We start from the raw sequence: 14199 nt of genomic DNA, 5'->3' as shown, positions 1-14199 counted from the left end.
TTGGAAGTCTGCATGCACCTATGCCACTGAGATCTCAGGAGATGGCTCCATGAATGTGAATGTGCCCTTCTGCAGTAGATGTGTGCCAGCAAATCTCTACCACGCTTCCAAATAAGGGCCTATTTACACAATGTCATGTGTCCCTGCTAACTTTAAGCTCCCAGCACCTCTTCCCATGATCATTTTTCCAGATTCCTCCCATCCTCACAAAACTGTCTGAGTTCTCTGGAGTTTTCTGAAATTGTATTACCAGCTGTGGAAGAACACTAGTACCTTGGGACTTAAAAACAACCACTGAAATCGTTCTGTTTTGAATGCTAGAAAACAATGTACTTTCAGAAACAGGATCTCAGATACTCTCCTTGTTTATACAGACAATTGAAATGAGTCTCAGTGCTGAGAGATATGCTTATTTCCATGTTTTTCTCCTCCTACTTGCAAGTAATTTATACTCAACACTATTAGATACAGAGATGCTCTGTGACCCTCCTGTCACTTCCCTTTCAAAAGACTTCAAACAAACTATAGAACAACTTGCTGGTCCCTCCTGAAATTTATCTCCCCAGCCAGTCTCCCTTCAAAATATGGGGTTTCAGCTTTGAGAACATGTTGAGGGCTATTCTTTCATTAAGCTGTATGATGCTTGAATGTAAAACCAAATCAACAGATTTTTCTTCTGAGCAGTAAAATTTGTGCTTATACCTCCAACATAAGCACTTGGCTTTGGTTTGGTCTTAAAACCTAGGGATCCTTTAAATTTAGATGCTACATTAGCTGAACCTTTTTGTAAATCCAATCTCATTCCTGAACCACTGCCTATTACATTTGTAGGTGCAGATGGATGGCACTACAGTCTCCCAGGAGACTCTCAAGGCAGTACAGAGGCAAATGGAGCACAAAAACATAAACAAGTAGGCCAGAAACAGCAGAGCTAAAAAAATACTTACACTTGTACAGCAGAGAGTCTCCATGCAGCAAAAAAGAAAGAAAAAAGAATATGAATGGGGAAGACAAAGCAATAGCAGTTCTCAGGAAAGGAGGCAAAACCAGGAATCACCAAAATAAAGAAAACTAAAGCCAAAACACTTGGAAGTCTTAGCAGGAAAGGCGACATGCAAGAATGAGGTAAAAATCCCTTGTGTTTGGAAGTGCTATACATTCTGTATTCCTAGAAGATAACCAAAGTATGTGATCTCTCATTTAATGTATATTGGGACAAATTAAGGTTTTCTGTTTCCAATATACGACACTTGACCATGGTGCCAACCTGCCACCTGGTGTCCCAATCCACTGTTATTCCATTTTGCTGGCACCAGCAGAAAAAAAATGTAATTTTAGTACTTCCTAGTCTGAAGGAAGATTCTGAATTAAAAATTGCCAGTTTGCTGTGGTGTGCAAGCAAGCAAGGAAAATAAAACAAAGTTTCTCTTGAAGGAACGAAAAAGGATGGAAGTCTGTTCTCCTGAGGTTTAAATAAACGTAAACAAAAGCAACAGTATTTCTCCTTCTCATAAGGAGAAGCACAGACTTTCAACCACTTTTGGCACATGAGAAAGATGCTGTTTCATGACTAAAGCACAATCTTTTCTCTTCCCTTCAAAAATTACAAGCATAAAAAGGAAGCAGAACAGCTGTCACAGGAAATGAAGCAATGCCAAATGCCATATCCCATCTCTTCTATGACTCATGGCCAACCATGGTCCTCTCAAATTTAGGGTTAGAAAAAAACAATTATTAGAAGTGTGGTTTTGTTTTCAAGGTGAATGGGAACTGCTGCTATAACAACACCGCAGGTGTTGGCACAATGTGGCAGGAGCAGTTATGGTCTGGATTAAACATCTTGTCCAGAAAGTGCTGCATGTTCTTGCACCCAGCTCCTTTCCTTTATTTTCCTGCTGTCCTCAGGGTCAGTTGTTTGTTTATTGAGGTTTTGTGGTCTTTATTTTCTTTTACCCTCAGAAACTTTGGCTTTATGCAAGAATTCTCAGCTAGCAGTGATTCAGGCAAACCACTCATTACTCTTGTTTCTGTATGCTATGCATGCACACACTCTTTCCCAATTTCTCTGTCAGAATCTATCTTCTCCTCTTGCTCATCTTCTACACAACCAATCACAACCAATCTCAGCTACTCTGAGATTGCTGCAGACACTGCAGAATCCACTGACAAACATCTCGAAAACTGAAACAATCTTAAAAAAAAGTGCCCCTGCACACTTCAAAAAATAAACCTGCAGCACTGATTCTCTTTCAGACAGCACTCCTGGCAGTACTCCAGGTTTTTCTGTGTTTTTAATGCATAGGCAGTAAGGTCATTTGTATTATATATGCAGCTGGAAATGTGATTAGGACCAAAGTGCAAAGTAACACATAAATGGAAGCAATCCCAGGATTTGAAGGGAGTTTACAGTCTACAGTCCTAATACAACAAGGGCTTATGGAAACTCCAATCTTCCACCTTTCAGTGATCTCCCGACTACTGAGGCGTTTAAAAGGTGCTGAACACCTTGTGAGTGGGGAGTAAGGAGGGAGAAAGAGGCGAAGAGCAGGCAACAGGTTAGACAAGGAAGCACCATGAAGCAAAGCAAAGCCCAAGGGACATGCCTGAAGCCACCAAGGAATCTGGCTGCTCTGCAGGGAACCTAATGCCAGTCTTCAGACCCCTCAAGTGCTACAGACCATGAGGCCTCTCAACCTTCCCCCGTTTGTTTGCTCTCAGCATAATTGCAGTATGAAGTGGTCTGACTCCAAGTGTACATGGACCACCCCTGAAGATGAAATACCAACCCACAACCAAAAATCCCAAGAAAATTAAACCCAAACAAAATCAGAAACTGCATTGCGGAATTCTAACAATGCGCCAATGAGGTTTGAGATGTCATAAAAAATATTTCAAAGGAATTTTACAGAGCATATTTATCCAGTGCTATACCATTTCAGCTGTATGCATTTTGTGGGGTATGCCTTTTTAAGAAAGAGGCATAAGAAAACAAGGCAGTTTATCACAAGTCCTGTTCTTTTATTTTGCTGTAAGGAATTCTGACCTATAAAGCTGCCATGACACCAGTTCAGTCAACCAATGTCTGCCATGCTTCTTTCAGTCTCCTAACTACCTCTGACAGTGTCTCATTTAAAAAATAAAAAGATAAAAATTTCAGGTATACATTTTAAAGCAGAGCAACAAATTGGCCAGTTCTGGTTTCTGCACATGAAATCTTTGGACATGCAGGCATCTCCACCATCTGTATAGAAAACCTTACAAACTAGAAAGTTGCTACTGCTTCCTTCAACTACAGAAGATTTTATGAAGGGATTTCCAGGGTGAAACCTCCCATGTGGCTTCCAAAAATCAGTGATGCACTTCCCACTAGCAGTGACGGTAACCTGAGCCACTGTCCTTAGAATCTGCCCCTTGAGTGCCATTGTCCTTGGGAAGTTAAATGCAATGCTAAAATCCATGACAGCTAATGGAGTATTTTTCAGTTGACAGGAGAGCAAAGCCCCTCACAGTCCTGAATGTAGGGGCTATGCTTTTTCATATCAGCAGAGATCTAGTCCTTACCTTTGTATTTCAGAGTTCTGAAATGATGGAAATGATAGATAGATAAAGTAAATAGTGCAAATAAATATGGCATACAAATAATCCATATATGAGGTTCAGGAGTATGTTTGTTTATTTCCCACCTGAAAAGCTGAATTTCTAGAGAAGGAGCTATGGTTCAGTATTAATTCAATTAGTCTCATATAAACCACCCTGACCTTTAGAATTATCTTGTACAGAAACTTTTTCTGAAAGAAAAGGAGTAGCACTGCAGTAAGATAAGCTCAGTAGATTTGCCCTTGAGCTTGTTATATTTTACTAGACAAGAAACCTTTGCTTTTCTGCTTGCTGTGATGTGGCATGTGTACTCTGATATTTCATCAAGCATTTCAGTATTTTCTTTTAATTAATAATTCTGCACTTGAATCTTTTGAGTCATGTAATATTCCTGCTAATAAACATTCCTGCATAAAAACAACCAAAGCTTTCACTATGAAGACTGAAAAATCAGACACATTAATTAAACTGAGTAGTTCCTAAAACTATTAAACCAAATGTTTACCCATGTTCTGAATTAGTATCCTGCAAGGAACTCATGCCTGCAACTACCACCTGCAACAGAAAAAGCAATTCTCCATAGCATCAGTTCTGCTTTCTTTTTGATCATCAAGAGGTTAGCATCCTCTACAGTACCTGGGCTTCAAGATGATCCAAGAGGATGGTTCCAACTACATTACTTTTGGTTTTATAGTTGTTTTAGTTAAAAACTAAGTGCAGAACAGAGAGCTGCTAGGGTCAGCTAGCACAGACTATATCTTTAAGTCACCACAACCTGCTTGCTTGTCATTGTTTATTACCTTCAGCTAGCAAATGCTGACCCCAGAATTACTTTGTTCATGACCTAATCTTTCATACAATAAGAATAAAAACTCTTAAACTTGGCAAACATGCAGGGGTGGACAGCTATTCAAGACAGCCTTAGGCAGTTCTTTAACAGCTACCATATGTATGAGGTGCCCTGAGCAAGAACATCATTAAAGCAACTCAGAGGCAATGTACTCCTGAATGGGTGTTCAAGCCAGGAGAAATGGGGCTTGGGACATTGATTTACCAAAGGGTGTCTTTTCCTGTCCATGGCAGGAACTTGGAATTAGTGAATCTTTAAAGGTCTCTTCCAACCAAAACCATTTGATGATTTTATGAGAAGAACGGTTGTACCTGCCTACCCTAGAGCTTCCCAGGACTGAGAACCAACACAACTTCTGCATCTCTCCTTCCCTCCAAGAACCTGAAGTCAACAGCTACCAAAAGGACAAGCAGTCATCCAGACAAAAAACCAGTTGTCTTTCCAGCGCTGTCAGACCCTTTGTGGGCAGACGATGCATTGCTTGTGGTGACATTTGACAGGGGAAATGCCACAAGGAGACTTAACCATGATGAGTTTACCCTGCAGGGGCAAGTGGACTCTATGCTCAGAATTATGATAGGAAGTTTTACTCTTGAAAACCCAGGCATACTTGAGCTGTTGTTATTTTCTCATAGAAAATATTGCTTCAGACAGCTCTCCAGCATGCACAATAAATCTTGATACCCCTTGGACACTTCGAAATATACTTTATGAATGAAAACATTAAAAAAAACCTCTCAACTTTCTGAATTTTAAGTTCTGTTTATACTTTATCAATACACCTTCCTATTGAAAACAGAAAGTATTTTGACAGGCAACTAGTAAATATTCTAAGACTCTGCATGAAAAACTGAAATACTTGACTATTTGAGTCTCTTCTCTAAAACAAACTGATAAAAAATGTCAATCATTATTTACCCATGAGAGGATGGCAAAACTCAAAAGCTGACCTATGCAGTGATGACAATAAAGTGTGACACATGATTTAAATAATGCTGCTTGGTCAGACAGTCATGGAGCAGCACATGAGCCCAGGAAGGATAGAAACACCACGAAAGGATTGGAAGATGCCTACCCTGCAAAGCAGGGCTACTCACCCACAAGCATGGAATCAAGTGCTGATTGTATGGACATGAACTTCTCAGGAGTATCTAAACACCACGGTATTAGAAATTACTCATAGCTAAACTGTACCAGATAAAATGAGGTTCTGATCAGCTTTGAGTGAAACCAACCTGACTTTTCTACGACTTTGTTCTTCTCTCTTGTTTTTTTTCTTTTAGTTTTCATTAATATCTGCATACTTGAAGATTCTTTCACCTGTTTAAGTGCTTTTGGTTTCAGATTAGTATTCCAATCCTGCCACTACTGATCTCAAAAATTCACAGTACCTTGATCTAACATGAGATATGGTCTCACTGCAGAGATACATCCACCACTTTGTAATGAGGCTTTAGCTGACCTGAATAACATCCAAAGAAAGTATGTTTACCTCTAAGATCTCCTCTAGTCTAACAGAAAGGTATTTTGAGAGGAAGCCTGATAGATTTATGAATAAGGCTGTGTGATGCAGTTGTCAATGATATCAGTGATGAGACTTGATGACTTGGAAGCTGCCTTCTAGGCTTCTGGCAGAATGTATACTTGATTTTATTTATTTATTTTGAAGTTCCTATTCTGATAACCCAGCTCATCCTAAGATAATTTTCTTTGACAAAATATAGCAAAGTCTAATAGTACTCTGTAACTGCCTGCCCTAACACAGCCTTTATCTCCCCTGTTCCTGTGAGGAACTATTTTTTATCCCTGCAACACGAAGTATCAGTTTTGCTGAACAAAAAATGGCAAGCCGAATGTTCTTCTGGGTGAAGTGAGAACCATGAAGCACTCTTAGGGAGACAGACTCATGCTTGTGCTATTTTCAGTAGGCTCTCCAGATTTCAGAGTAAACAAGATTTCCCCAGACAACACAGATTAAATACCTCATGCCAAGTTGTTCATCTGAGATGCTGGAAGAATCAAAAAGCAGCAGAAAGGACCATACAACCTACACAGAAAACTTCTCAACATTTGAGGTCAGACTGCCAGATACTAATTGAATTGCAACACATCATGGCTGCAGTGAGATGTGTGCTACAGAAATAGCATTATCACAGGTTATTCTCATGCTGCTTGCTGTTGTGCCTCTGCCAAAGGTTCCAGAGCAGAGATTTTGGCAAGAACTACTCCAAAAGAGCTCCTGCTGATCTACCGGGGAAATAACAAGAAGATTCTTACAAGCAGAGGCTACAGGAAGATGATTCTGTATCTGTTTGTGCTGAACATCAACTGACTCCATGGCTCTGCTGGCAAAAGGGATCCCATGAGTGTCCCCTGACCCAGCCTGTGTGAAAGGGCTTTGCCCTCATAGCCTGCTAAGTCTGCCTGAAGCAGGCAGGTGAGTTCTTGGGTGATTCAGCTACTTACTGCCTGAATGGGCAAGCAAACTCAGGTAGGGACAGTCACCTCTCCACCGAGTGGTGGATGGGTGTCTATCAGCAGGCTGTGACAGCCTGTGACAGCCTGCTGGAGCCTGCTGAGATGCCTGTGCTGGCAGCCTGGGCATTCAAATTCTTGCCAGCAGAGGGCCAAATGGTTGGACTGAGCAGCCAGGGCTGGCACCACCCACAGACCGCACACCGGCGTGTTCAAGACCCTTCTGCCCACCACAGACAAACTGCTTAGCAGTAACTCCCTCTTAAACACCCTGCAGGGAAGTTCAGCTCTCAAGACCAGTGTTTCAGTGAGTGGTTTGTTACTGGATTCTCCTTTCAATGTGGCTTTTTCATGACACAGGAAATAAACCAATGGAATCCCAGTATCAGTGAGACAATTCCTGCCACAAAGGATGTATCTGCCTTCTTGTTTGCAGCTGGGAACAAGTTAATTTTCTTCCTAGTATCTGGTACAGTGCGTGTTTTGGATTTAGCATGAGAATAGTGTTGATAACATGCTGGTGCTTTTAAATCTTGCTGAGCAGTGCTTACACTAAATCAAGGCCTTTTCAGCTTCTCTTACAGCCCTGCCAGCAAGGAGAGGGGGGGTGCAAAAGAAGTTGTGAGGGAGTACAGCCAGGAGAGCTGAGCCCAGCTGACCAAAGGGACACTCCACACCCTATGGCATCCTGCTCAGCTTATAAAGCTGGGGGTAACTGCCCAGGGGCTGGTGGCTGCTCCTCGGGGACCGGCTGGGCATCAGTCAGCAGGTACTGAACAACTGCATCATGTATCACTTGTTTTGTACATTTTGTCATCATTATTACTATATCCCCCTCATTTTCTGCTCAATTAAACTTTTTTTTTCCCTCAAACCACGAGTTTTACTTTTTTTCTGATTCTCTCACGCATCCCACTGCGGAGGAGGTGAGTGTAATGTTCAGCTGCCTGCCAGATTAAGTCACAACAACTACACACCCTCCCCTCCACCCTCAACACAAATCTGGGTCTGCTAAGGCACCAATACTACAGGAAGACAAGTGCCTGGTACAGGTGTCACCACCCAAACAGAATACCCAGCAGCTGCATTCCACAGTTCTTCCTATAAATCTAAGCACAAAGCAATCTCCAAATTTATACTGCTCTTTTTTTTTTTTCATTAAACAAGCATGCAGTGCTGTTACGCAGTTTAACACATTCTTCATTTACTTCATATTGTGCCAATAATGTATCCCAGATTATGAGAAACAGCTTTGAACTCTAAGAAATCTCAGCTGGTTTAAGAAAAACAAGCTATCTATAAATTTTCCATCACCTCCTTCCATTTAGAGACCAAGAAAAGACATTGAAAGCCAGGTTTCTTTCAGAGTGTTTCAGCTGGGAACATGTAACCCCTCATAAGCCTGTACTCTGTAGTTTATACATGTAACAGGTATTGAATAAACATGGGTAAGGGCAGTGAGGATGCTGCAAAACTATATATAGAGGAAACCAGGAAAAGATAGGCAATAAATATTCACTATTGAAATTAATGCATTCATAATTCTAATGAGGATAACACATAAATTGCAAATAAACAAGACATTCAGCAAAGTGATCCCACTGATTCCCTTTGTGTGGCACTTTCTCACCACAGCACTGCAAGTGTGGGGAAAGGCTTAAGGAGGACTCTGGCACGGTGCTTTGCTCCTCCTGGTGATATTTCCATAACCTGTCCTGGCTTGGGGTGAGTCAGAATATGACTGGACTCCCACTGAAGGAGATCTGCCTGCATGCCTGTGAGCCTTTTCAGAAGCCAAGAACACTCTCACATACCATAATGCCAGATTTTAGCTTCCCACAGGGTGCTGCATTTACTGCACATCAAAGGCCCATTTCTGCTAATGCATACAAGAGAGAAATTCAAGTGTCACAATCAATTTAATCCAGCATTCATCCAGGCTGCTGCCTTTGCCCTCATCCCTGTCTGCTTGTTTCTGCCACTCAGGATTTGTTTTGTGGATCCAACCAGGGGACTAGCTGGTCTGTAAACTAACCTGGGAAAGAAATTCTCCATGAAAAGCTGAATTGTCAGTCCAATCAATTCCCACATCCCGTTTGTTGAGAGGCTGAGGGCAGGAAAGTGCAAACTGTGTATGGGGGAAAGTGGAAATGCTCATTTCAGAAAAAAAAAAAAAAGATTTTTGCTGGATTAAGTCAGTCACAGAGCTGGAGCTTTATTTATAGTACAGGAGAACATAGAGTCCAACAGGAAATGGGGTTTTATTGCAGTTGGTGTTCAGTCTTTCATCCAAAAAGCTGAATCTCTATGGCTGAGACAATTCTGTGGCAAGTAAATATAAAGCAGCAAGAATCAGATGTGACAGTAAATCAGGGCATACCAGAGAACCTGTGCTTTGGTGTTTCTTCCTACAACATCAGTGCACATGTTCCAGAGTGTGCACCAGATCTCCTCCTTATGCCAGTGAAAGCAACTGGAGAGGTTTCTGTTGTTTTCATTCAAACCTGCTGTTGATGGGAAGGGGGGCAGGGGTTGTGGCTTGGTCAGGGGAAAAAAGCTTACAGATGACGCTTTATGAGTTTGGAGTGGGGTATTTTTGTTTATTTGTTTGTTTCAATAACTTTATTTTTGGTGAGTGCCATTTCTTCCTTTTGTCTAAAGGAAGACACTGAGGTCTATACACTCTTGTCCTTCAGAACACACAAGGTCATAAATTTTTACCTGAATATAAGATTCATCTGCCAAATCTTTGACAATGGCTAGCCAGGAAAAACATACACCACCAATCTACAAGTGTTCTGCTATTTCTACAAATTTTCTTCTCTACTCTACAGGTGAAATCTATTATTCAATAAAGAACTTTAGTATATTGCTCATGAGATTTTTTTTAACTTTCCTCCATTGAAACCACAGAACAACTTCTGTGGTTAAAATTAGAAATAGATGAAAAATGGCTAACACTCAATATTCATCACAGGCAGTCCTTTCCTATTAGCCACTAGCATTTTTTCAAACACAATTTACCATCCAAGTGTTTCAATCTTACACTGAAATGATTTAAAGAAGAGTTATAGGAAAACTTCTGTATTACAACCTACAATTCCTTTACATGTTTCAACAACTTCCTACCACACCTCTTCATAAAATAAATAACCTCTACTTTACTCTAAAAACAATACTTATCCTGGCTGTATGCTTGTTACTCCTATAGTAATAAAGTTATATTGCTGAAAGAGATATTTAAAAAAGATTGGTACATAGATTGTTAGTAAAAGAAAAGCTATTTCTTTCAAAACATCTTTAAATAGTGTCTTGACTCTACTGAGCTCTATTTAGAATTCTAGAAGCCAAAATAACATTCAAAAAAAAAAAAACAAAAAAACCCAAAAACAACCACCACCTCACCAAAAAACAACAACAACGAAAAAAACCTTTAGAAAATAACTGTTAAACACAATCTAACAAAAATGCTCCACTATGTTTTGGTGAGGCATTGTGCATTATTTAGTATTTCTTGCTTCTGCAAAGTACTAATGCATATGAAAAAAATAAAGTACAACTAGAAGCATTACGCAAACTAAAATCAGATAGTATCCACCTACATGATTGCACATACCAAGACACATGATATTCAGACTCAGTAAAAGAGGATGCATTATTTAAAGTTAGTTTTAAAATGAATACATGAGTTGAATATGTGCCACATTCATCATATGCATACAGAAAAATTTAGCCAAACCGTACTACTTGATGAAGTTAATTCATGACTGAGTCTAAGCTCTGAAAAGCAGGCCATCGTTTTTCCTTTCATCTGAGGAGAGCAAGTCATTTTCGCATCAAGATTTTTCTTTCCATTTTAGTTGCACACAACTTTTATCTAATGACTTATTACCATCAATGCAGCTCTCAATAAATGTAGACAGCTAAGACAGCTCTAGATTAGGGTAGCATCAATTTACTGTAGTGCAGCTCAGGGAGATCAGAAACTCTTGGATGTGTAATGTTCCAGCAATCTCGTCCTACCCTGGACCACTCAACTGCTCCCAGTGCTCTTCACAACTCGTTTGACAGACTGGCAGATTCTGGTATGACTGACAAGTCTTTCTATTATGGCCTCTCAGGCTGCTGTTAAAGGCTGGATGAGAAACTTACCCTAAGCTGAAGCTAATAAGTGTTAACTGCAGAGTTTGGTGTTTAGGAAGTTCTAATTCCCACAACAGAAAATAATAGAAATACCATGTAAGAGTCTCAGTGAAGTATTTTGTGAGCCCATTTGTGATATTTCATTCTGTCTTGTCTGTGTTGTTCATACATATCTACATTTCTACTCTGTCAGGGAAATCCTCCTAGCCACAGCCACTCTGCTTGAGAATAGGTGGGCAGGCTCTGAAATAGTGACGGTTTGTTCCCTCTGCCGCCAGCAGTGGAGGTCTCAGATCCCTTTGCTGCCAGTCCAAGTGCTCCAAACTTTCCTGTATTTGGCTTTCAATCCACACATAAAAGCAAACAGCTCATAAACATTTTATTACCAATACATCCACCTCACTCCACATCATTCATACAGCTTCAGTGATATACAATCTACCCACAACCATAGTCAAATGTGAATCCAGATCCAGTTTTTCCCCACATTGTTCAAATACAGCTTCAAGGGAAGCTGGTAAATAATAACATGAGGCTGCATAGTTCACCCAAGCCAAAATACTGATCATAAATAGGCTTGCTGAAGAAAACAAGAACAAAGAATTGATGAAGATAATGGGGGTTTGCAAAGAACATCCTGTTTTGCAGGTGGGAAACAGCTTCCCCCAAATGGTGGTCCAAGCTCAGTGCCTCTCCTTCATGACTAAAATCTCCTCTTCCCAAAACATCCTGACAGCCAGCTGGAGCAAGGCTGGGCTTAGAATAGGTGAGCTTTCTCTGGCATCCCAGCAACACAATCGCCCTCATCCTACATTCCAAATACTTTTGGCTATAGGAGATTAAGCTCCCAAACAGGCACAATACCAAGCTGCAATTCAAGGTTTCAGGTTTGAGGTTTGCATAACACACAGCCAGGTGCATCTAATCAAAAGGCTAAGATCTGCTTAAGGATTTCCAATGATCAAGCAAGGCAATGTCCTGGACTAATGACACTTTGGAAGTAATATCTAAATATCTCTCTCTCATTTAAGATTAAAAATAATCAAAAGAAATTAATTTCCTAATTATAGTTCATAGAACCATATGCTTCTCTTTCTAGTAAAATCTCTCAGCAACATATCTGTGTTCTGCACTGACCAGGCTCATAAAGCATTTGCTGATGCCCCTTTCAGAGGGTTCCTTATTTCCACACAAGTACCTGTGTGACACTTAAAAGCTGCCAGAAATCAGGTTATGTTTATCAGGAGAGTATCTGAACTCTATAGGATTTTCCCACAGCTAAAATAAGTAATTTTGAATGTGCTCTCTTTGCAGTTACTAATTCCATGCAGAAGATACATTCTTAAGAGCTTTTAGTTGCAAAAAACTCAGTGAGAACACCAGCTCAGTAAAAATCTCTGTATGGCTCAGCCTTTTGGAGCTGTGTCCTTGTGCCAATGTTGAAGTTCAACAAGACCAAGTGCTAAGTCCTGCACCTGGGTTGAGGCAATCCTAAACACAAACACAGGCTGGGCAGAGACTGGACTGAGAGCAGCCGTGGGGAGAAGGACTTGGGGGTGTTCGTGGATGGGAAGATCAGCAAGAGCTGACAATGTGCACTCACATCCCAGAAAGCCAATTGTATCCTGGGCTGCATCAAAAGCAGCATGGGTGAGGGAGGGGATTCAGCCTCTCTACTCCTATCTTGTGAGAACCCACCTGGAGTGCTGTGTTCCAGCTCTGAGACCCCCAGTTTAAGGACATGGACCTGCTGGAATGAGTCCAGATGAGGCCATGAGGATGATCAGAGGGCTGGGGCATCTCTCCTATGAAGACAGGTTGAAGGAGCTGGGCTTGCTCAGCCTAGAGAAGAGAAGGCTCCAGGGAGAACTTACAATAGTACCTAAAGGGGTCCTACAAAAGGCAGGACTTTTTACAAGGGCATGTAGTGATAGAAAAAAGGAGAAATGGCTTCAACTGAAAGAGGGTGGATTTTGACAAGAATATTAGGAAGAAATTCTTTATTGTGAGGGTGATGAGGCACTGGAACAGGTTGCCCAGAGAAGTTGGGGATGCCCTGTCCCTGGAAGTGTCCAAGGCCAATTGGACTTTGCTCTGAGCAACCCAGTCTAATGGAAGATGTCCCTGTCCTTAGAACATGATCTTGCATGTTCCTTCCAACCCAAACTATTCTATGAATTCATCTATTTATCTCTACATTTTTACAGCAGCAAGCAACATCATTTGCAGTCAGTATGCAAAAAGCAGCTCCCAAACACGGATTACAGTTTTTAATAAATGGATCTTTTAGCACTGACTAGGATTACTGTCTCATGTTTATTTGATGCTTCATTCTCTTAAAAAATTAGATATTGATGAGAATCTGGGTCACAAAGGTATTTGAATCTCTGCAAGATGAGGGTGAATGAAAAGAATGAAGACATATAAACACTTCTGAAGGTAAGTACAGTTAGCATCTAATGCATTTTTAGAGAGTGTAAGCAGCATCACATTTCCATTAGTTTAATATGGCCAAAATCAAAGATAACAACAGAGTGATATGATGCTTTCATATAACCATGGTGATATGAGATAAAGACAGGAGCTATTTTTTACATTTCCTATATTACTATCCTTAAGGCTGCAGGCATAAATGTAAAGGCAGAGCGTGGGGTGTCAAAATGAGCTGTTAGCTTAGCTTTCTATATATGAAGTCAGCATGCCAAAACTAACTTACAGGTACAGCGTTCAGATGCCACATATTTTACTGGAATGTCTCTCCCATAGGAGCTAGGGCTCAAAATGGTTACTGAATGTTGGCCACAGAAAGCTTCTGGAACATGATAGCACCAGTGATGAACTAGATGATGTAATCAACACCACAAGCCTCACAGGGATTTGTGATGCTCAGACAAATATTGTATCAAATCAGCTCTCAGTGAAACAGGAGCTTTGGAAGGGAGAGAGAAGCTATTTTAAGCTGGTATTTGCAATGAAGGTGTGCTTTTGTTTTATAGATAAATGAGACCAACAGATAGCTGCTGGAGATAGCAGCAGCCCTGCTGCTCCTTCTCCTGTGCTGTCTGACTCTGCAGTACGTTTATTCAGGGAGCTGAATCAAACCTTCTACAAAAAGCTGTGATCAGTTTTTCTGC

General features: G+C 40.8%; 1 protein-coding gene across 3 annotated transcripts in view; it reads right to left on the bottom strand.

Moving 5' to 3' along the window:
- Positions 1-14199, bottom strand: part of CARMIL1 (capping protein regulator and myosin 1 linker 1) — a 191337-nt gene that overhangs the window by 27023 nt on the left and 150115 nt on the right. The window lies entirely within an intron of this gene.

Source organism: Prinia subflava, chromosome 1 (assembly GCF_021018805.1).
Source record: "Prinia subflava isolate CZ2003 ecotype Zambia chromosome 1, Cam_Psub_1.2, whole genome shotgun sequence".
NCBI lineage: Eukaryota > Metazoa > Chordata > Aves > Passeriformes > Cisticolidae > Prinia > Prinia subflava.
The sequence above is the reverse complement of the archived record's forward strand: the minus strand, read 5'-3'. Positions and strand labels throughout refer to the sequence as shown.